The sequence below is a fragment of the Pleurodeles waltl genome, chromosome 10 (assembly GCF_031143425.1).
Source record: "Pleurodeles waltl isolate 20211129_DDA chromosome 10, aPleWal1.hap1.20221129, whole genome shotgun sequence".
NCBI classification, from domain to species: Eukaryota; Metazoa; Chordata; class Amphibia; order Caudata; family Salamandridae; genus Pleurodeles; species Pleurodeles waltl.
The window spans coordinates 958,415,835-958,441,376 of record NC_090449.1 but is presented as its reverse complement, the minus strand read 5'-3'; positions in this window follow the sequence as shown (position 1 = coordinate 958,441,376).

The following is a 25,542-nucleotide window of genomic DNA, read 5'->3' as shown; positions in this document are numbered from 1 at the left end:
AGTGCAGCCATCACCACCAGCAGAGGGTGCCCAAGAGGCAACTCCAACTGCCACCACAGTGCAGCCATCACCACCAGCAGAGGCTGCCCAGGAGTCACCTCCATCTGCCACCACAGTGCAGCCATCACCAACAGCGGAAGCCATGTAGGCCACCCTCCAGGGTTTGCTGTATGAGGGGCCCCCTCCAGGACCAGTGGGGAAGTCTCCCACCTGAGAGACTGTGCCTTGCACTCCCCAGGAGAGAGAAATCGGCATGGTACCCCCTCCAGAACCAGTGGGAAATTCAACCACTCAAGAGACTGTGGCCTTGCACTCCTCAGCACAGAGAAATGGGCATGGAGCCCCTTCCTGAACCAGTGGGAAAGTCACCCACCTGAGAGACTGTGGCCTTGCACTCCCCAGGACAGAGTAATGGCAATGGAGCCCCCTCCAGAACCAGTGGGAAAGTCACCCACTCAAGAGACTGTAGCCTTGCACTCCCCAGCAGAGAGAAATTGGCATGGAGCCCCTTTCAGAACCAGTGGGAAAGTCACCCACCTGAGAGACTGTGCCCTTGCACTCCCCAGAAGAGAGATATGGGTATGGAGCCCCCTCCAGAACCAGTGGACTTTTCCATGTATTCGGAAGAGGTGCCTCTCACTCCTTATCCCCCTGAGGTGCCTGCCCACTTGCAAACTGATGCCCCTGCAGAGTTCTGTCTGGATGAAGTCAGGATTCAAGTTGGGCCTGGGACTGTGCACTGTGGCCATGTGGGCCCTTAGTACATTGGACTGGGCAGTGGCCCTTTGTGTACATTTGTACACATCTGTTTCACGTACAATTGGATTATTTATTAGCTGTTGATATCAATGCATTCACCTTAGTGCATTCTTGTTGTCCTTGAATTATTCTGTTGTATATTGTGTGCCATTGTTTTTCGTGTGCAGCTGGTTGTGTGTATGGTGTGTGTGTGTGTCGTGCGTGTGTGTGTCACTCTAGTTTTTCTTCCTCTCTCCCTCGTGTGCTAGGCAGCTATACTCACCATTGTCATCTTCATCTGTGTTTGTGTTCCAGGTGGAGCATAGAATGTAGAAGAGCATTGGAAAGACTTGCAGTTCGGGTTCCATGAAGGCGTTGTTCTTCCCTGTGTCTCCGATGGTGAGTCCTTTCTCTTCTGTGATGCGTTTCCGCCAGGCTTTTGATGGCGTTGGTACTGCCCTGGAAAACATGGCAGATTGATGTGTCTTAATATGATGGGTGGTACTTTGTCTTCCGCCTAGCTGTTGACGGCTACTGCCATGGTGAGTGGTGTTTCCACCCTGGCGGTTGAAGTGGTACTTTGGCTGTCTATGGGAGTTCTCACCGCCATGGTCATAATTTGCTGGTAATTACCACCCGTCTGTTGGCGGTATTACCGCCACTTTATCACTCACCGCCAGGGTCATAATGAGGGCCTTAATCTTTTGCCTCATAGCTGTTTTGTGTCTTGTTTGTTAATTCCATCAATCAGATGCTTGCATCAAGAATGGGTCTGTGAGTGTGAGCTTGTCAAGGGTACAGATTAATGCTCTCAACAGCACTGTCATTCTAAAAGCGTTTGTAACAGCACTGACAGAAAGAAGAAATGCTGTGTTACCCACCCATTTAACTTTTGTTTAGGGAAGTTAAATATACTGAAAATTAACTATGTCCTGTGATTCACAGAAAAGAATGTACAGTGAAGTGTTGTGTTTTGTGAAATACCAATTTGAAACCGCTGGCAAATATTCATTAAATCTTACCCATGTATGCATCTGTGGGAGTACACACGTATACGCGCACAGAGACACTCACCTAACATTCCGGTGCTGTTCCCATCCACCTAATTAGGAATCATGGCCTTACTGGGTAACACGGAAAATACAAATAATATAAAATTATCAAACTGAATTATTTTTTTCAGAAGGAACAACATTTACTACATTTAGATATGAACGCACATGATTAATCTCAACAAGCTCGATTGATTTTCGTGTCCACCGCATTGTTGCATCTAACACAAAATGTTTTTCAGAACTCAATTAACCCCGCCCCCCACATTTAGGCTATTGAAGGAAGAATTGACGCTGACTTGAAGGATTTCTTCCCTCTTGTGCATGAAGGTGACATTTGCTTGTGATCTCTGCAGTGCTTCATCCATGTTTAAATTAATGCCAATGACAGGTAGGAAGCATTCTAGAAGGTATTGATTATACCCCTGACTGTGGGTTAGACACATTGTGGCCTCTCTGTTTTCTTTACAGTTTGACAGTTCTACCTAATTGTGAGTCTGAAGTAAAATCTCTACGGAGGGAAACGGACTGGATATGATGCTTGCACTTCAAGTGAGTACTCTCTTCCTGGGTAAACCTCTGTAGTGCAGCACTGCGTAACGAAGGACTTCATCTGATGTGCATGAAGATGTGTAATGTAAAAATCTGTATCTATTACCCACATGAAATTTGGAATAAGTCGAAACCTGGACTTGTTTGCTCAATGCACATTTTAGGCGTCCGTTCTTACAGTGTGTCAAGTATGGGAGGCTATAGTCTCCAGTTTTCAGTTCTTAGTGGGTCACTGAGCTTTTGCTATTTTCCCCTTTCAGATGGATTGCCTATGGTGGTCATCGTGGAAGCAAGCAATAAATATATTCCCCTGGTTTTGAAATGCGCTTAGGTCAATAGATTTGTATTAGTTCTATTGTCATTAATATTTGTGTATAGTGAACATCCCGGAGCGAGTCGCTCTACGGCAGTGGTTCCTAATGTTTTGACTACTGTGGCCCCCCACTTTATCATTACTGGAACCCAGGGACCCCAATTGTATCATTATTCGGATACAGGGACCCCAAATTGAGTCATTACTGAAAACTGGGGACCTAGGCGGTCATTCTGACCGCGGCGGTCGGCGGTCGCCGCCCGCCAAGCGGTTCCCGCCGAAAGACCGCGGCGGCCATTCCGGCTTTCCCGCTGGGCCGGCGGGCGACCACCAGAAGACCGCCGGCCGGCCCAGCGGGACAGCCCCTTCAACAATGAAGCCGGCTCGGAATGGAGCCGGCGGAGTTGAAGGGGTGCGACTGGTGCAGTGGCACCCGTCGCAATTTTCTCTGTCTAAACAGCAGACAGTGAAAATCTTTGTGGGGCCCTGTTAGGGGGCCCCTGGACTGCCCATGCCAGTGGCATGGGCAGTGCAGGGGCCCCCAGGGGCCCCACAGCAGCCATTCCCGCCATCCTGGTTCCGGCGGTGGACACCGCCAGAAACAGGCTGGCGGGAAGGTGCTCAGAATCCCCATGGCGGTGCTGCAAGCAGCGCCGCCATGGCGGATTCCCTGGGCCAGAGGGAAACCGGCGGGAAGCCGCCGGCTCCCCTTTTCTGACCGCGGCTTTACCGCCGCGGTCAGAATCGCCCAGGAAGCACCGCCAGCCTGTTGGCGGTGCTTCCGCCGCCCTCCGCCATGGCCGTCATGGACCACCAAGGTCAGAAATACCCCCCTAATCTGTTAATATTATTTAATTTTCAGAAGCAGTCGTGGACCCCCTGAGGAGGCTTCGCGAACACCCAGCGGTCCCGGACCACAGGTTGGGAACTATTGCTCTATGGCATTGTCTCAAAAAGAGAAGCCATAGTGTGTTTAATGCCCCAGACCCAATGCTTTGTTGAGACATTACCCTCTTATCACAAAAAGGAGACCTGTCTAAAAATTCTTGGAAACCAGTGGATGACACTAGATTCTCGCGCTGTGCTGTTATGTCTTTATTCTAGAGGGAGCTGGTTCAGCAGAAATACCTGTCAGCAGTGCTTAGTTTGAGCCAGTAGGGGCCCCAAGCATTCATTTTGGGGACAGGGACTTATATTTCACATTAGACATTTACCAAGAGCAAGAGAGGGAAAAACAAATAAAGCAAAAATATGGAGGAAGAGAAAGAAGGAAACCCATCACAAAAAAAGAAAGCAAGAGCCTGCAAGAGTGAGTAATAGGGGTAAGCAGTGTGGTAGTGGATCTGGTAGGTATGAGATAGAGCCAAGACTAGGCATCCTTGGCATTGGGTGTGTTGACATTTAATAGTACCAGCTGTGGGCTTCTGAGCAGAGCTCTGGGCACCAGCACTCATTCATTTAGAAATTAAAGTCCAGATGTATGAAGCTCTGTTACTGGTCGCAAACGGCCTTTTGGCCATTTGCAACTAGTAAAAGGCTTTTTTCTGTGTACCATCCCTATTTTGCAAGTCTGTGACCTATTACTGACTTGCAAAATAGGGTTTGCGAGTCGCTATTAGGAAGGGGTGTGCCAAGGGTGTCTCTTCGTAACAGCGAGTCGCAGGGGGATGTAAGAATGTTTTGCCAGCGGCAATGCAGTCACAAAATGTTTGCGGTTATGACCAACTTCAAGTTGGTGGTAAGCCATTCGCAAGGGACTCCTTCCACTTTGCAAAACATTTTTTAAAAGCAGAAAGTGGTCTTACAGACACTGCCTGCTCTCAAAAAATAAAAATAAAACTTTTCTGTTTTGTTTTTGTAATGCATCTTGTTTTACTTTAAGGGAAATGGGTTGCAACACAATAAACAAGATTGCTTTATTTAAAAGCATTCACAGACATGGGGGTCTGCTCACACCATCCCTGTGAGTGTAACCATTCAGAACGGGTTCCAAATTGCGACCTGCCTCATGAATATTGAAGAGGCAGGTCCGTTTGCGACCCACTGCTAATCGCTATCAGTGTCAAACACACTGTCTTACTTCGCAGTTTGCGATTTCCTAATAGCAAATTGCTAATATTCACTATTAGAAAAACACAAACTTTAAACCACATATATCAGGCCCTGGGCACTGCCTGCCAACCTGTATTGTCCCTTCTGTAAAAGTGGGTCTTTGCACATGCAAATTGGCCAAAAGGACATCTTAATTATATAGGACTTTTCCTATATGAATTAATTAGGGGATGGGCAGAGTTTCAAACTCTCCTTCAAAACTGAACAATACAGTCAATATTTTTCACTGTGCCCTGCACAATTTTCAGAATTTCCTCAGGGTCACAAATTCACTTTTGATAGATGATTACCAAAATAAAAGTTTTATCAAGAGATTTTTCTTGGCAAAACATTTTTGCAAATTATTTCTTCATCTAAAAGTGCTTTTTCTAGTGTTTTTCTCTTGCAGACGCACATTTGACTAGAGGTTTCACTTTCTGTTCCATTAAATTTAAAAAACGTCAATAATACACAAACCTTGTAAAATTTTGGGGCAAAATGCATAGGTCAATATGGGACCAGCCAAGAACTACATTATTTTGACATCTGGGTTACTTGGACATTGTGATGCAGTGCCAGGCTAACTAAATGTACGATGCGGGCCTATGGCATAAAAGGAGGAATATATATGGACTGCTTACTGCCACACCTCATTAGATCTTTCTGGTCCAGGACAAGCGTGTGAATACAACTGTAGAAGTTAATTTCCGTAAAATAAAAAGAATAAAAGAAAGAAGTGAAAAGAGATTGCCTTTCTGTTCCTAACTTGCTCTTTCTAAAGTTCAATTCTTTGAGTGATTCCAAGTTATATGCATAAACTTTAGAATTTTCTTTTATACCGGAAAGTACTTGAGATGAAACAACATTGCATTTTGAGAAGAAGGTACCGCTGATTATGCAAGGCACGAACAGCATAGATGGTGATACAATCGCACAAACCAGGAAAAGGGGCAATCGCCTGTAGACGCTGGATCTTGGGGTGGCTATAGATGCCTCACTGATGTTCAGTTGCCCTCAGAGTGCACTGAAGATTATTCCAAACTTCGACTCCTGGAACCTTTACCTCCCTTTACACAGTAGAACCCACTATGATCAGGCGGTGCTATAGTAGTGAATTAGAATTATCTAATGTTGATACCAGAGAAAAGCAAAAAGTAATGGAAGGGAAATACTTTGTCATCTGAACTTCTGGTAATTACTATAAGTAGCAGCAAGTCATCAGAGAGGCTGAAGGGGTCTAAACCCAGTATATAGTGGGCTTAACCACTCCTTTTGGGGTAGGGTGGAGATCGCTTTGCATATTGTTAGTCCTCTTCTATAGGTGGAACAGACAAAATATGATTTGATGGAATGGAACGGTAACTGGGTGGGGTCCTGGTGGGTAAAATTACGTTGAGCATTTCAAGACATCCACTGTACACCTTTGATGTGGCTCAAAACCCTGACAAACCTAAGGTACTGTAGCTCTGTGTAGTGCTTCATACCACTGTCTTGTTCCTGAAGCACTGCCTGGGTTGTCCGGTAAGAGGCTACCCCATTTGTTATTTATAGCATTTAGAATGTGGGCTTATAGTGTGGCTTATATTGGACACCTTGGCTGACATTCTGATTTATTTGGCTAACTCCTATATTTGAGTGAAAACTTATAAATCCACTTAGGTCTGATCTCCAGGCTGAATCTGATCCTTTCTCAACAGGAAAAAGCAACCTTAATATATTTTACAGTGCATCATTTGGAAAGGCAATGCCTAATTAAACAAAAAAAAAAAAAACATATCCATCTCTGTCTTGCTCTCTCTCACTCTTTCTCTCTCACTCTCTTTATCTCCTTATATCTTAGAGGACACTGAACTCCATCATGGATTAATTGCAGTTATAGTTCACTGTGTGTGAAATGAAAAACAGTAGATGACACTGCCTTTCTGTTTGTTGCATTAATTGTATTAACATTATACAGTGTGTCATTGGGATATACTGGTTCATTTGAAATCAGAAAGAAGAAACCCATTACTGTGTATAATAAACCTCTTTTCATTTCACGCTTTCAAGCGTACCTATATCTCTGTTCCCTATAAATGATTTGTTTTAGTTGCTCAGTAACTATCTGAATAAAGGACTTTTGTGGTCTTACAAAAGCAGAAACAGTGCAAATAGTTTTAGTGTTGAAGGCAAAATGTTTTTTTTCTTTGGGAGCACTCCTTATCCACAGAAAAAATCCATCTTCTGTTCATGGGTTGGCTTTCCTTGTCACTCTCATTGGCCTGCTTTTTAGTTGTGTACCAGCTTATTAATGTTATATTTATGCCTCCTATAGACTATTGCCCCTTTAGCATGTGTGTGTTTCTCTGGTGTCTGTGTTTGAACTTAGGGAACTACTTTTTCCTTTTTAGGTCGCATGCGCAAGCACTCTGATGTGTTGTAATCTACTGTGGGCTTTTAACCACGCCCACCGCACTCCCATCACTATCACTCGTTCATGGGCTTGCCTTTCAAAAATCCTTTGTTATCATTGGTAAATCCTTTATGTTTGTCCTTCCTTGGGGCAGTTCTGTTACCGCCTTGACCATCAACCCTGCTACATGGATAATTTCATGATTGCCGATTTGTTTGACTGAAAAGGACTTCTCTTTCCTTTTGTGTCTCTCCTTCGCGATCATGCTCATTGTGGCCATGGCACTTTGAATTGGCTTGCTTATGTCAACTGTTTTCAATTAATGTGGCAAGAAAAGTCAAGTTAGGAATGTACAGCGCTAATAGCTCTAAATCGAGCAAACGCAAGACCCATTGCATTGCAAATGCTTGTTTTGGTATGTGACTTTTTCCAGCCTGTACTAGTCTGAAGATTTCTTCTGCTTTGTTGGTAATCTTTCCCTCTCCCCTGTATATCTTGTGTTACTGTAAGACTAAGAACAGATTTTGGGGACTAACTGTCTACTATGAGGATTGCAGGTCCAAGTAAGCTAGTATTATAAATAATATTCACCCTGTATGTTTGTTGAGAAGGCTTTCTTGTTCTTGCTAATAAGACAGTGGCGATGGTCATGGGCTACCCTCAATGTTGTGCTGTTTAAATCATTTACATAGTATACCAGCAGTTCCCATGACAGTGAAGCATGGCTTGAAAGTATGAAGTCCCATTGTGTTTGCCAACCAATACCATATGTCTTTCATAGAGCATTATTATTCCACTTCGCATTTGCGCTTCAATGATTCAGAGTCATCATCATCATGGGCTGTAGCTCTGCCCCTCCATTATGAAAAGTTTTTGTTGGCTTCCCTACCTTGCTTTCCTAACATTGTGAACCAACAAAATGCCCAGAGTGATATTTTTGATAGAAGATACTGTAGTGATGCATTTTAGAGTAAAATAATTAAGGGGAGGCAGAACTGACATCTAAAAAATTTATAATTTTTGTTTCTAGCCACACAGAGGGCCGTTGTCTCAGGAGGAGACTCAGTTGGCGGGGAAGAGGCAGCAGCAAGGATGGGTGGTGGTAAGTCAAATTGCTTGCTTATTGACAATTACTATTATACTTACTAGCTACAAGGGCATCTTCGTGACTTATGATCGTGAATCCCCACTTTACCACCTACAGCAGTGATTGACTTATGGCCTCTTCTATCTGCAACTCAGCAAAAGCTCACATAATGTACACTAAAAATGATGGCTTGATGGGAACAGGGAAAAACGGATGGTTAAAATTAAGGATGGGTGAAATCAGTGAAAGAAAAGGATGTGTGGGTGGGTGAAAGTATATGTGGGTGAGTATTGGGTAAATAGATGGATGAAAGGATGATTGAAAGGATGGGTGGATACTGAATGGATGAATAATGGTTTGGGCATTTTGGTGTAAGACTGGATGAGAGAAAGTAAAGACTGAATCATGGAGCCTAGAGGTCAATATAGTAGGAAGAATGAAAAGATGATTGAGTAATTGCTTGGATGAATAAACAAGGGATCTCTTTTATAGAGGGGCATGCTGATCACCTACTTCGCTTACTTTTTTATGGTTACCAAAGCTATGGTTCACATTTGGGGTATTAAAATGTTTGTTTTAATCCCTTGACTCACTGCATTTGTTAAGCAAGGCAGATACGTATCCCACCCATCATCATTCTTCAACCCCTCCCTGCCCATAGCATTTTGTCACCCATGACCGAACAAGTGCAGTATGGTTCAATTATTGACTGCAGTGTTGGATGTGCAATGAGCGTCTGCTTTAGTTATTGTTGAATTTACAAAGTTTTCAATGCATTGCAAACCGAACACACAAGGTGTGTTTCCCTCTGCCCTCTCAGTCTTTTTTTATTACATTACTCTTTTATTCTTGCCTACTTATTTCCGTCTCAGCCTACCAAAAAAATAAAAGATCCATTCTTGTCATATGCCACATTGTTATGGCAATGTGAAGTGATTCCAAAATATATTTCATGGCTTCCCATAACAGATTTATTTTAGGTTTGTGTTCAGATTTTTCCCTTTAGACTTTCATCTATTACAGCGACTGCATAAGCCAAAGTTTAGGCACATGAGGAATTGATGATGAGTGACACCCCTATATTCTATAGCAAAAGCTCTACCTACCTACCTATCTAATCCGTCTACATTGTCCTGCAGTAGAGTAAGTCATTTCTATTCCTTACTGACCAGTGAATGAATTTGTTGGAAATAATTTGTGATGATGGATGAGGCCAGTGAGTAAAGTGGGACTAAGGCCCTCATTACAACTTCGGCGGTTTTATAGAAAGACCGCTGAAGCTGCGGGTGCCACTATACCGCCAGTCGCTCCCTATTATGACTTTTCTGCTGGGTCAGCGGACAAAAACAGCGTTTCCAGCCGCTGGCCCAGCGGAAAAGTCCCATCAACATTGTTGCCGGCTCATAATAGAGCCGGCGGCAGTGTTGATGTGCAGCGGGTGCAGCAGTCACCTTTACCACCAGCCTTTTCCATGGCGGTGTTTACCGCCAAGGACAGGCTGGCGGTTGGGGACTCATAATCCCCAGTTCAAGCACCGCTGCCCTGGGGGTTGGACTTTAAAAGAATGGCTGAAACAAATGGAGATTCATCTGCAGATGGTCAGTATGTTGCTGACTATGGTGCTTATTTTGACATTGGTGGTCTTTTACAGAGACCACCAATGTCGCGCCCATCTTCAGACCGCCATTTTATGGCTGCTGGCTGCTCTCCGCCACTATTTGGCGGGAAAGCAGCCAGCAGCCATACTGGCGGTTGGCGGTCTAGTGGAGGTTGCTCCACCACCACGTCACCACAAAACCACCCGCTGTATTACATCACTGCAAATGGCGTGGCAGTGTTGGGGTGATGGGGCGCTGGCAGCGGAGCAAGCACCGTGGACCCCATTCCCTCCCGGACGACCAATGCGACCACCAGGTAAGGTGATCGAATGATAGGGGAGAGGGGTTGTTGAGTGTTGTGTGCGTGAATGGGGGTGTGTGTTTGTGTGAATGGAGGGGGCTGAGGGTGTTGTGTGTGTTTGTTTGAATGTGTATGTGTATGCAATGGTATGTGTGCTTGTGTGAATGCGTGTATGCAGTGGGTGTGGGGGTGTCGTGGCCATGTGTACATGTGTGTGTGAATGAGTGTGCATGTATGTGTGAGTATATGTATGTATCTGTGATGTGTGCTTGCGTGAATATATGGGGGCGGTGGTGTTCAGAATGGGGATCGGGGAGGGGTTGTCACTGCTTGGGGGGCTCCTGATGGGGTCAGCGGTGGGAGGAGGGTCCTACATGGAATGAGGGTTGGGGAGTCCTTCAGTGGTGAGAGGAATGAGTATTCCTGTTGTCAGTATTGTTACCACCAGGGATTCCGTGAGGGGCTGCCGCCACAGAATCCCTGGCAGTAAGGATGCTCAAAATACCATGAGCGGTGTTAGGTGGACCGCCGGGTCCAAGGTGGTTAACCTTCGGCCAGGTGGTCCTACCCCCCTGGCGATACAGGTGGTAAACTGGCTGCAATGCAGCCAGTTCACCTCTGTTGTCATAATTTGGCAGTCAGCCACTGTGTCGGCGGTCTAGCCGCCACCACTAGTGTGGTGGAGCAGGACTGCCAGGGTCAGAATGACCCCCTATGTCTTCTTTTTTTAGAAAGTCTTGCCCAACCAGGTTGATGCACTGTGCCAAACACAGGACCCTGAAATAGCCACCATCTGCCATGGCCTTGACTATGTCACTGCCATTGACTTGCCAACAAATCCAGTTTGGAGACCTTTGGGTTGCAGCCATTTAGACACCTTGCTAATAAATGTGTCCAAGATGTTTACAGCTGTATGTGATTTCTCCATAGCGAACATGGCTACTATTGAATGCCGCCTAACGCTCTTAAAAATGTAATCAAGACCTATAACTAGCTTTTCCTTTACCACTGCAAAAGAGATTCAGGCCCTTATTTATACGTTTTGGTGCAAAACTGCACTAAAGCAGTTTTGCACCAAAATGTTTAGCACCGGCTTGCACCAGGTGCACCAGCCGGCCACCATATTTATGGAATGGTGCAAGATGGTGCAAAGGGTAGGCTAGAGAAAATAAAAAATTATTTTAGTTGGGTGGGGCTGGCGGTATAGAAGAAGGGGGTTTAGCACCGAACAATGACCTTAGGAAGGTTAGAGTAAAAAAAAAAAAAATGACTCTAACCAGATTAGCGTCATTTTATGGTGCTAAACCTACCATGCCACGTGACCACCACCCCAGTGGCCAGCACAGGGGACAAGGGTCCCCTGGGCATAGCCATTGCACCCTGTGCCATGTATGGGGGCCCATTACAGGACCCCCTATGGCACTTTAAAAAACTAAAATGCAATACTTACCTGTACTTATCTGAACTTACTTGGGATGGGGTCCCCCATCCTCCGCAGTTCCTTTGGTGTGGGGGGTGCCCCTGTGCCCTGGGGAGGATGCCTGCGGGCTTATTCCATGGTGTTCCACCATGGAAATAGGCCTACAGATCCCCTAATGCCTGCCCTGACCCCGGAGTTAAAAATGGGGTAAAGCAAGCTTTGCACCATTTTTCAACCCCTCCTCCCTCCGGTGCACCATTTTTGCGCGGGAGTATAAATATGGTGTTAAGGCCATAAAGTCATTTGCATGGGAACGCCTAAATTGCATCTCATTAAGACAAGGTAGGTTTCCACTTCCAAAAAATGACTTTAACTCCTTAAATTTGGTGCTAGACGGGTCTAGCACCAAAGTACAAATATGGAGTTTGTTTTGCACTGAATAAGAGTAAAAAAAATGATGCTAATTCAGTGCAAACAGAGTATAAATATGCCCCCAGTGTGCAGTGATGCACATGTAATCAGTGGCCTGATAACTATTCCACATGTCTGTCATCAGGTGGATAGTGTGGACAAACTTGGCTGCAAAGCTTCTCTAAACCAATGGCAGCCCATCGTGATACAGTGCTGGAATAGCATCTTTAGCAAACTAAGTCGGACTTGGAGCCTTGCATTTCAGGCTGATACCTGCTACACATTCTCAGAATCCCACTCCTTCCGCAAAAGAAAAAGGAAGAAGGTCCTACACAACATTTTTGCCAGCTTCCCAATGTACAAACATGCCATTGGGTGGTTGCGGTCTGAGGCCCCTCCTGTCTAAACATGCCTGTAATAGTAGCTTCGATTTCCTTCTTTTCTGCGGCAACTGATGCAGGTGATTTTTGAGAAGTAGGTGGCGGTAGACTCAATGTGCATTGTGGTGCACTCACCATATGCCGTGGTGCCTACATCTAGCTCTGAGTCTTCCTGTGTCATTCTGAGGTCACTGAGGTAGGTGATTATGGTGCACTGCTGGGGACAGGGCTGCTTTGCGCAAGGATGTCACTGTCACCATCTTCTTCCTCAACTTTAACCATGATTTGACCAGTTGTAGCTAATGTTTCCTTGCCCTCTTCACCATCACCACCACAATCGCGTCCAGCAATTTCTTTAAGGTGATCCTCGCACCAGAATGCTTGATGTTTTTTCATATGGGTTGCCTGGCCTGTAGTATCATAATGTGAACCAGGCAAACCTTGATGAACTCTTGCACGGCAAATGGACCATATTGTAATGTTCTCCTCTTATTTGCTAATCGTAAAAAAATCCCAAACTGGGAGATATATTTTCTTACTGTGCCACTGCCAATGCCTAAAAAAAGAACTGGAGGTGGGTTGGTGTGTCAATTCCCTCTCTGCAGTGAATACTTCTACTGAGGTAGGGGTTGGTACAGGTCTCACCTGGGGACTTACAAATATGGGAGGTTGCAGTGCTGCCTGGGCCACATCCCTCAGAGCAAGTTGGATAGTAATGTCAGACTCCTCTGTGCCAGCTTCTACAATGACTGGCTCATCATCATCATCCTCCTCATCATCATCGCCTTCCATGATTTTAAGTCTTTCTGGAACTTTTCTTTTCCCTTACCTCTCTTGGCATTTCTCGGACTCAGCTGGGGTCCACTCCATGTCTTTATCAACGTCATCAGAAGTGGTGCTTGGCAAAAGATGGTGGAGTAGTACCCCCTTCCTTCTTCTTTCTGGAGATCTGGTCACCATTAATTCTAAAAGAGGAGGTTCTTGCTTGGCAGGAAGCTCAACATCCAGGTTTCCTCCAACTTTAGGAAGATCTACTATTGTTGGCTGTGACTGCTTTCTACTTTGCTCTGTTTCCTGAAATGAATGGGTGCTACTTGGTGAAAGGAGCAAATCCAATTCAATGTCACTACTCTTCAGCGTCGCTATGATTGTAATGCTGCCTCACTGACAGAAATGGTCTTGGGTTTAGGTTTGGGTGATGCTGTTGATGTGGGAGTGATGCTCCTAGATTCCTCCCTTGGGGCTGGTGTGGCAAACACATGTCTTCCCCAAAAGGTTGAAGTCTGCACGCCACTGGTTGAAATCTGCTTCTTCTCACTGAGAACTTTCTTGGGAGAAACGTTCTTTGGGGCCATCTTAAAGCTCTCAGTTGGCAGTGGCACTAAGCTACAGAAGAGGAAGAGATTGGAGTACTGAAAGCACAGTACAGGCTTTCTCTTCGGCAGTGCTATGGGTGATGTTTTGTCTGTTCTCTTACGCACCAAAAAGCAACCAAGCAAGAAAAACATGTAGTTAGTGAAACATGGCAATGTTGCAGGTTGAAATAGTACAGATAAATGCAATATTAGTGAGGTTTGCTACTTATGTAATAAATGCCAAATTAATAAAAATGTGTTAAGTCAAACCTCACCATAAAATTTCATTTCAAATCAGGCAACACAACATGCAAACATAGCTCTTTGCTTTAACTCCATCTGTTTTAACCCTATTAGTGCCCATTGAAAATCCTTCAGTGCCAAGCAATTTAATGACTTTTCGAGTGCTTTGCTTTTACATAGTGTAGCTTGCAAAATTATGATTACAATTTTGGGAAACTATATATTTTCGGTTTCAGTACTTCTTGTACTATCAATTTATATATAAAACATACATTTATAAAACACCCCGAAGTCACATGACGCAATTCAAGATGGCTGACAGGTAACTGTGAAAATGATAAGAGTAAATGTCCGCGTTAGTAGGGTAATAAAACAAATAGTACTTTCCAAAAGCAGATGCACAGAAATATTTATTATTCTGTTTGCTCGCTGGGTAAATAGGCAGATTTGTATTTCCTTTTTCTTTTTTGTGTTTTTTTGTGGCTATTTGTCATACTGTGACATAGATGTAAGACACACACGTTTTTCATGTCTTTCAATTGTTGTACAAAATCTTTAGTTATAAGCCTAGCAGAATTGGTTCACAGTAGTAAAATTAATGTTTCAGAGAGTACTATTAGTTAAGATATGAAAATACATATTTTTGCTACTTTTGACAGCAGTTTACGTGCTACAAAATGGCCGACATGCAGTTTTGTTCATTGATGTTTTTCATATGATGATCTCAGTCTTGTTACTCGAGATATGTTCAACATCTCAAAATGTATTTTCTGGCTTTTATATACAGTAGTAACGCATATTTTGTGAAAAGGTGACATATGATTACAGGCATAGTGTCTTGAAGGTCACAGTTCTTGACCTTAGACCCTAAATTGTAGCTCTTGGAAACGTGCAAAGGATGTATCTTTGTAATCGTGAACTTGTTTTGGCAAAATGAGGTATCATTGGAAAGGTCATTGTCTGAGCTCACAAGTCAACTAGCCAAGTTGTGTGGAATGTAAAAAAAAAAACTTGACCTTTGACCCCCAAATACACATTTTTAAAACTTTTTTAGTTTGTATTCTATTACCCTTGGATCAATTTCTGCAAGTGTGGTATTCTTGGACTTGGATATAAAAAGCCCTTTCTTTTTCCTTGTTCAAATTGTTAGAGAGGTCATAACATTTGACCTTTGACCTCTAATTACAAGTATTGTAAGTGTTTCAAGGTGATAATTCCTTTATGGTCAGATCAGTTTTTACAAGTGGTGCATCGTTTGAATAGTCATGATAAGTACCTACATTTTTCTTGGTTACATTGTTGGGGGAGGTCATGAAGTTTGACCCTTCACCTCTATTTTCAATGTTCTAAGTTTTTCCTGGTCATTAATCCATTACTGTTAGATTATGTGTTACAGGTGAGGCATTATTGAAATCGTCATGATGAGTACTTACATTCTACTTGGTTTCTGTGCTGGAAGGGGTTATGCTTTTTGAACTTTGACCTCTAATTAAACTTGTTTAATTGTTTCAAGATCATTATTTCATTACCCTTGGATCATTTGTTATTAGTGTCTCATTATTGTAATTGTCTTGGTAAATACTTGCAATTTGCTTGTTTTCATTGGTGGAAGAGGGATCATGCCTGTTGACCTCTAATCACGCGTTTTTAAGAATTTTAAGGTACAGGGGGTCCCTCAAAGGCAGTGGGCTGCTATATTGTGCCTATCTTTCACTGGAAAAGGTAGGGATAGGCTCCTTACTGTTAGAGAAAGTGATGCTAACAATTTTGCAGTTTTGAAGGATGCACTCTTGGATGGATTTGGCTTAACCACTGAACAATACAGGATTAAGTTCAGAGACACCAGAAAAGAGTCCTCACAAGACTAGATAGACTTTGTTGACTGTTCAGTGAAGGCCTTGCAAGGGTTGTTACATGGCAGTAAAGTTTCTGACTATGAAAGCCTGTATAATCTTATTCTGAGAGAGCATATTCTGAATAACTGTGTGTCTGATTTGTTACACCAATATCTAGTGGACTCAGATCTGACCTCTCCCCAAGAATTGGGAAAGAAGGCAGACAAATGGGTCAGAACAAGGCTGAACAGAAAAGTTCATACAGGGGGTGACAAGGATGGCAAGAAGAAAGTCAAAAAAATTATTCCAAATGGGGGGGGGCATACAAGGCAGTATTTTACGCAGACGATATACTAGTGACCATAACAAAACTTGCTGGTGTTCCAATTGCCAAAATTACTATATATACTCCATAACTGCTCTAGGAACATACCATGTTGAATAACATTCAGACCACAGATATGGAGATGAGGGATACAGTAGACATAATGGCCACCTGACCGCACAGACATTTCTTGTATGTCACGTTGATCTGTACACAGGTATTACATATTAATGGACACAACAGACTACAAACTGCATTAGCCACAGCAATGGTCTGCATCCTTAGACTGTGGAAGACGAAGCTTAGCCCTACCCATCGAGTCTAGGTTGCATAAAATGTACAATGTTGTATCTCATGAACATGTGATTTATAGCCTGAATGACTAGTTAGATAAAGTCCAGGTTACATGGGTTATTTTTGTGGGTAATCTCTGCCTACTCAAAAGATTAACCTACAATCTGTCCCTAGGCTAAAGATGTGTGTTAGATGGTTGTCAAATTTCCTGGTCAACCTAGAAGGGTAAAAAGAGAGAGAGTGTGTCTACGACCTGTCCCTGAACTAAACATTCTTGGTACAGACAACAGAAACAAAATGAGAGCGAGGTTGCATTGAATCAACTGTACAAAGTGGTGGGGTGGGTCTACTGCCAGCTAACACACCTCAGTGAGGACATTGGAGGAAGACAAACTGCAAAAAATTGACCTTTAAACTGTCCCTAGGCTAAAGATGTGCAGCTGACAGTTGTCGAAGTTTCTGGTCCACCTAGAAGGGGAAAAAGAGAGAGAGTGTGCCTACAAACTATCCCTGAAATAAACATTCTTTGTACAGACAGTAGAAACAAAATGAAAGTGAGGTTGCCTTGAACCAACTGTACAAAGTGGTGCTGTGGGTCTCCTGCCAGCAAACGCACCTCAATGGGGGCATTGGAGGAAGGCAAACTGCAGAGAATTAACCTATAAACTGTCCCTAGGCTGAAGATGTGTAGTTGACGGTTGTTGAAGTTTCTGGTCCACCTAAAAGGGGAAAAAGAGAGACAGTGTGCCTACAACCTGTCCCTGAAATAAACATTCTTGGTACGGACAGCAGAAACAAAATGAGAGCAAGGATGCCTTTCACCAACTGTACAAAGTGTTGCGGTGGGTCAACTGCCAGCAAACACACCTCAGTGAGGACATTGGAGGAAGGCAAACTGCAAAGAATTAACCTACAAACTGTCCCTAGGCTAAAGATGTGCAGTTGACAGTTGTCGAAGTTCCTGGTCCACTTAGAAGGGGAAAAAGAGAGAGAGTGTGCCTACAAACTATCCCTGAAATAAACATTCTTTGTACAGACAATAGAAACAAAATGAAAGTGAGGTTGCCTTGAACCAACTGTACAAAGTGGTGCTGTGGGTCTCCTGCCAGCAAACGCACCTCAATGAGGGCATTGGAGGAAGGCAAACTGCAGAGAATTAACCTATAAACTGTCCCTAGGCTGAAGATGTGTAGTTGACGGTTGTTGAAGTTTCTGGTCCACCTAAAAGGGGAAAAAGAGAGAGTGTGCCTACAACCTGTCCCTGAAATAAACATTCTGGGTACGGACAGCAGAAACAAAATGAGAGCAAGGTTGCCTTTCACCAACTGTACAAAGTGGTGCTGTGGGTTTCCTGCCAGCAAAATCACCTCAATGAGGGCATTGGAGGAAGGCAACTGCAAAGAATGACTCCATAAACTGACCCTAAACTAATTGTATGTTTATGCTGCCAAGTTTAATGGCCCTCCTGCTAAAAAAGTATGCCTATAACCTGACCCTATGCTACTCATGTTGAAAGAATAGGGAATAGATCCGGATTACCATACCTTCTAGTCACCGACTTACCTTGCTGACACCTCTTTGACAAGGGCCAACAGTCTTGCCTGCAGGGCCACATGTTTGTGCAAGCTCTTCTTCAATTCACCTGCAGCACACCCCTTATCGCAGTGTTCTCACATGTACAGATTCCACCATGTAAAGATAAAAACATATTTTAATGTTAAGCCCAAATAGTCAACAGCAATGCAACAGGTCTTCACAAAATATCTGTGTAAATAAAGCTATATCTGAATGTGTTGTTGAGGTGGCAAACCCCTGCATCTTTTTGACTCCTCAATCAGGGAAAGACTAAAGGTCATCCCTGGCATGAACTTCTTCTTCCCCTTAAACAACAAAAACTGCACTACTAACCCTCACCCTTCCCTTTCACCAAATGTAAGTGCCCAGGAAGAACAAATCAGCAGACTTTTGCAAAAAAGTCCCTAATTGAATTTCTAAGGATAGCCCTGTCTCAAGCCTCCATTACTACTATGTATGGGTCTCCACACTCTAGCCACAGAAATGCCGGCAATTTACTAACACTGTCTGGAGAGGATGTGTCCATCCTTACCATTGATGTAGCTGTGGCTGTTGTTTAAGGAATTAAACTCATGATTGTCGACAATGGTTTAGTAGTGTAGTAGATTCTATATAGCATTCTACAAGCTACGAATTCAATGACTGAAGAGGTTTGGGACCCCTTACTACTATTACTACATAGTTGCACATCTTCAAGTAGTTGCTAAATGGATTCCCCAGCCTCCTGCAGCACCAGAAGACTAATAAGTGAAATGTGATCAGTGCCAGGTCCTAGAATAGATGGATCTCTAAATGAGTTACCATAGTGGCACATTTATGGGCGAGATATATGCAGCTGAAGGGAGGTAAGAAGATATAAAGCTGGGAATCCCCCTCCAATGTATGAGACATTGAACTGAAAACCATCTGGTGTTCACTGTTGATATGGGAGAGCATGTCTTTTTTGAGTAAGTGGGTCATGTGTAATCAGTTGGCACATTTCAGAAGGGAAGAAAGGAGAGTATAAAAGTGGCTTCATAGATCTAGTCCTGGTATTAGCTAAATGTGGAATAGCATTGAGCTGGAAATTACCATGTGCCCCCTCAAACTCACTACGAAGATCTGACATGGTCTGGTGAGCAATAGTATAGATAGAAACACAATGTGCTATAGGCTAGAGGTTCCAGACTTTTCAGAACCATGACCTACTTTTCAGAACAAACTTTCGCCACCCACCTACCTTTAATGGACAAGAGGAAAAGCAGTTTTTGAATGAACCTAAAGCATTGTGTGGTAGCGCATTGTCACTTACAGACAACACATTTTCCACTGAAATGGCCACTATCTCTGTACAGACATACCATTTTACTGATAAAATTATATAGCACACAAATGATAGTGTGTGTTTGTGTTAGTCCTGGCATCCTTTGTGTGGTTTCCCCTAACTTTTTGCCCTCTGACCTGCTTTTCTGACTTCATTTTTGCTTCCTGTTAGTATTCTGGCCACTTTATCACAGCTGACCATGCTAAAGTGCAGGTGGTCTATACTTTAAACATGGTAACATTGCTTATCCACAATTGGCATATTTAATTTACATGTAAGTCCCTAGTAAAGTGCACTATATGTGCCTAGGGCCTGTAGATTAAACGCTACTGGTGGGCCTGCAGCACTGATTGTGCCACCCACTACAGTAGCCTTTCAAACATATCTCAGGCCTGCTCCTGCATAGTCTGTTTGAGTTTTAAACTGCCACTTCGACCTGTCAAGTGCATCCACTTGCCAGGCCCAAACCTTCCTTTTTATTACATATACGTCACTCCTAAGATAGCCACTGGTTAGCCCCAAGGGCAGGGTGCTGTATATGTAAAATTTTGTGCATGTACTTTTAAGTTTAACATGTCCAGGTAGTGATAAGCTGCTAAATTAGTTTTTCACTACTGCAAGCTCTATCTGTCCCAGAGTACAACATTGGGGTCACCTTGAAGGATCCTTTTAGTAAAAACATAATACTGCAAAGTGTACCTTGAAAACATGCTGCAGGAGATTCGGGCTGTCCTTTTGCGTTCTGCTAATTTAAAAAAATGTATCAGTGCATTAAAAATGTGCATGTATTTTTGCAAATGGGTAGAAAATCAAGGTAAACAGGGTCGATTGCTTTCGTGATCTTCAGTTGGGCCTCAGTTTGCAAATACTAGTGTGTCTCTTTGCATGCTTCAGATGTCCAGTCAGCAAAAAAAAAAAAACTTGAATGATTGGGAAATCAAAAAATAACATCTAACAGAGAAAACAAAAAATACTCACATAAACCTACCTATGCCCATATTCAACTGATAGGTGGTAGATAAAAGGAGTTAAGCTGTCAATGGTCTTATCATGATGTTTTGGATGAGCACATTCTTTGGACCTTTTAAATAGTAAGGGCCTGTAACAACAGGGAGATATGCATGTAAAATGCTATCTCAGAAACTGTGCCTTTATTGTCACTCAATAGCTGCCAGGGACATCACACTGCTGCTTGTGACTGGGTGCAAGGCTCTTTAACAATCCGGTGACTATTTCATTGCTGCTGATAATTACTCAGCCCACCTTCCGCCCCCACCCTCACCCAGCTCGTAACTGTGCCTGCCCCCTTCCATCCCACAGCATTTCACAAAAAACTTACAAGTCTTTCTGAGAAATGTTGTCTGGAGCCTATCAACAACAGGCCACAGAATTGAAAACGCGTGCATTCATCCTTCCATCCATCCTATATGAAATAATCAAAGTTGCTGCCGTCCCACATAGTGTTTTTCATACAGTTAGAGGCTGCAGAAACATGTACATGGTAACATGTAGAAAAGTGAGCTGCCTCAAGCCACAGCTTTCAAACCAGAGCCTTCCGTTGCTAAAGATGTTCGATGGGAAAGATGGTTACGAAGCAGCAAATTGTGTCTTCATTTCAAGGCATACATTTTCCATTGCAGGAGAGATCTTTACCCACATAAATCATTCTTATTGAACTCATGGGTGGAATAGGCCAAGATAATTGTGAACCACTAAAATTATATCATAGGTAAGTTTATTTTGAGTTTGAAGAGGTCAGATTGAGAAGGCACGTTGCACTGAAATTCACCCATAAAATCACTTGCGTCACATGCACTACCATTCTCATTATCGCCCTTTTATTTGTTTCCTTAAAAGTCTATTTTATGTTCACTGAACGCTTTGTTGCTCACATTTTTCACTATTTTTTTTAAATATTGGCCTGCATGGTTCAAGGTAATGGAAATATGAGGCCTGCTCCGTTCGTGTTGCAACCCCTGATTAGCTAGTTTATCTTTATACTGCCCCATAAGTACATTGTTACGTCCACCCCTCCGGCACATGTCTGAAGCTTCACCCCAACCCTGGAATTTGCCTACTCACGTTACTTTAATTATGGCCATGCTTCCGAGGCCTGCTTCCACTGCTGGGAGACGAGAGCCTGATCATCCTATTGGGATGGACGACACTATAACAGTAACCTCCACCCTCTTTGATACACGTGGAAATAGGAGAGATAGCATTTAGAGTGTGGGGCTAAAGAGAATAATTTTAAAAAATACAAAAAACAAACAAAACAAGACACAGTCTGACCCGAGATTGAAGTGACGTGAAGTACTGCTTGATTAACCCTACCTGCCCTGGTTTTTTGATGCTTTCAGCTGGCCAGAAGCTTCTGCAGTGCAAACCCATAGCAAGGACACGATTCAGTCAAATCGAGTTCGCACACTTGCTGCACTGTCTCTGGGGCTGACGGCAGATTAGCCTGCGCCCTCTACTGGTGAACAATAACTTGTGCAGCTTCTATCAGACCCTTTGTTTCCATTCCGTGAGCAACTTTTCTCGGCGACTTTTAAAAGATGAAATGTCTGCAAATGGGTCGGAATATGGGCAACTACAGCTACATAAACAAAGAGGGAGGTGTTCCAGATGGGCATTAGAGGTCAGTTTTGTTTATCAAGAGGCACAGCAGGAAATAAATTCTTCTCATGTGAGTGTCAGCTCTTGGGCCGATCAGATCGGCGTGAGCACTTTCATTTTTAACACAGGGCCGATTAGATCGGCCTGTGGCACTTCTTAGGTTAAAGTAGGCACCTTTGGTAACCAGAGAGACATGCATGGGTAATGGAATATTCCTTAAAAAACCTATGGCGGCAAGGTGGTCCAGGAGAAATGGAAAACTCATTAAAAAAATTAATGATGCTGCAGTGCACTGAAGCCAGGATGTCCAGGAGGAAATTGAATTATTATACACCTAAAGAAACTGAATGTTGTAGCATGGCTATGTGCCTTTGGTGGATGGATGGATGGATCAAAATCAAAAACAAAAATTGCAAAAAATTTAAATGAAAGCTAAAAAATAAATAAATAGAAGAATAACAAAATAAAATTAAACAAAAAATTAAAATATAAACTTAAATTAAACAAATGATCAATTATTGACAATGTTTATATGGGAAGACAAGAAGAAAAAAACTATTGTGAGGAAAGGACAAAGAGGCGCAAAATAAAAAATGCAAAAAAAAGGAAGGCCATAATGTAAGCAATGTTCATCAGAAGCTTATTCTTTTAGTATGCATATACTACATTGATCCCCAAGCATATCAATATACACTGTTATCACATCAATCCATGCAAGCTGATGGCAAAGGTACATTGGCTGGATGCACAAAATGGCTGCCAGCCACATGGTCAAACAACAACAACAAGGAACAAGGAGGCGTGGGGAACAAAGAACACGTGGAAATCAATGGATTAAAAAGACTCTGACTGGATGCACAAAATGGCCACCAGACACATGGTCAAACAACAACAAGGAGCAAGGCGGCATGGGGAACAAATAACTCATGTAAGTCTGTGGCAAAAGACACTGTCTGGATGCACAAAATGGCAATCAGCTACATTGACAAACAACAACAATAACAACAAGGAGCAAGGAGGCATGGAGAATAAATTAAGAACACATGCAAGTCTACGGCAAGGTCACACTGGCTGGATGCTCAAAATGGCCATTAGCCACATGGTCAAACAAAAAAAACAAGGAGTTAGGAGGACTGGGGAACAAAGAACACATGCAGGCCTATGGCAATGGCACACTGGTTGGTTGCACAAAATGGCCGCCAGGCAAATGGTCAAACAACAACAACAACAAGGAGCAAGAACGCATGGGGAACAATGAACACATGCAAGCCTATGGCAAAGGAACACTGGCTGGATGCAAAAAATAACAACAACAAGACGCAAAGAGGCATGGGAACAAAGAATGCATGCAAGCCTACGGTAAAGGAACACTGGCTGCATGCACAAAATGGACACTAGCAACATGGGCAAATGAAAATTGCGAATAAGGAGGACTGGAGAACAAAGAGCATAGGCAAGCCTATAGTCATAAAGAACAAAGACAAATGATGGATGATGACAAACACACTCACACAATGGCCATAAGGAGGCATGGTGGTAACACTGAAGAAAACGCTACAGTTAATTCAGCATTGCAAAACACAAAAATTAACTGAGCTATAAAGATTTCACAACAACACACATCCTTCTATGCAATCAAATATTACCCCACAACACATACACTCTTTACAAAAAATTGAAAACCAAACACTAGCCAACATTTTTAATTTAATCCAATGCCATCCCTGCTCTAAATAAAGTTTTAAAAACATATACCATTGGAACATTTATTTCATACACTGATGACTAATAGTATTGGTCCTACTTGCTAGAGGGCCCTTCTGGAAATCTAGGACACATAGTACAATAACATTGCAAACATTACAAATACGTAGAAAAGGTACTGAGCTGTGCAAAACATTTCCTTTACAAAATATGAAAAATCAATGAAGTACAAAAGAAAATAACAACTAGGCCCATACCTAAACTCCAAGCCACCCACCACTATAACATTTAAAAATCAAACTAACGTACAAAGAAGTACTGCTGAATGCCCAAGCAAACAAACAGTACCCTTATACAACAGTTTTCAATCTTACTTGTGTGATTTCACAAAACCAACATCCTTAAATCCAAAGATATATCCAGGAGACAAAGAGCATGATCTTTCCACCTCAAGATCTAAGTGAAAGTGGCCAGGAGAGAGACAAAGCACTGGGAGGACAGGAACAGGAAGTTGGAGTGTCTGGGGCACTTCTGTCATCTTTGAAAAAATGAGGCTTCTCACACTAAAAAACAACTTGAAGGGTCCATTAGAGAAGAAAATCCACTCAAAAACTTATTTTTGACTAGACTTAGATACATCTTGAGTAGAAAATCTACTCCAGGTGCATTTGCACTCGCGCCACTGTTTTGACAGCTGTCACGGCTGGAAGTAGCGCAAGAGAATACAAAGTCTCTAACGCAAAGCCAGAGGCAGCACAAGTGAATGCAAAGTCTTGCGTGCTCAGCAACGAGCAGTGCAATTAAATGTAAATCTTGCGTGCGCTCGCTAGTAGTCCAAGAGTATTGTGGTGTGAGCAAGCACCAAAACCAAAACCTGCACATGCAAATAATTCTGCACAGTGCCAGAAGGCAGAATTTGGGAACTTCGCCCTACTTCACGTAAAGTGCCCAAAGTCCGAAAACCCTGCCAACAGAGTGAAGTTCTGTGCTCGGGCCTAATCAGAACTGCACCTAATAAATATCAGCATCCATCTTTAACAGCTGTCATTGTTACCAAGATGACTTGATGTGTCCCACAGTAACAAGACTCCAAACACGTCTTCCTTACTAGCCATTTTCAGTAACCAAAGATCAAATCATCTATAAAGTTCACAAGTTAATTTGCAGATACAGCTGGCAATCTCATATATCTGCCCATAATTATATCATGGGGAGACTGTCCCGTCTTCTGATCAGGTACACTGGGAAAACTCATTAACACAAGGAAAAAAGCATCAGGCCATTTCAAAGATGCAGACACTTTCGCCAATCTGGATTTCAGTGTCCCATTAACCTGTGAGACAAGACCCGAAGCCTCAGGTCTATAGCTGCAATGTAGTCTCTGTTCCACTTGCAATGCTGTGCACAACAATCTCAGGGCCTCGTAATTAAAATCATTTGTTGGACCTGGTCCTTTTTGCAGAATTGACCCAAACTTTTTGCCTTCCTCCTCCTATTATTCTGACCTTTTTGTTTGCTTTAGGATTCTGGGCACTTTACGGCTGCTAAATAGTGTTAAAGGGCATGTGCTCTCACCTCTGAACATGATATGATTGGTTTACACCTGTTTGACATATTTGATTTACTTGTAAGTCCCTTACCCAGGGCCTGTAAAGTAAATGCTACTAGTGGGCCTGCAGCACTGATTGTGCCTCCCACAGAAGCAGCCTTTCAAACCTCTCTCAGGCCTGCCACTACATGTCCTGTGTGTGCAGTTTACTGTCACATAGACTTGCCATTTAAAACTGCTTTCCAAGGATTAAACTCTTCTTTAATTACATATAGGTCTTCCTTAAGGTAGGCTTTAGGTAGCCCTAGGGACAGGATACCATGTAAGTAAAAGGTAGGACGTGCACTTTTATGTACAATATATGTCTTAAAAACAGCCTTTTTTTATTTTTCTCTACTGTGAGGT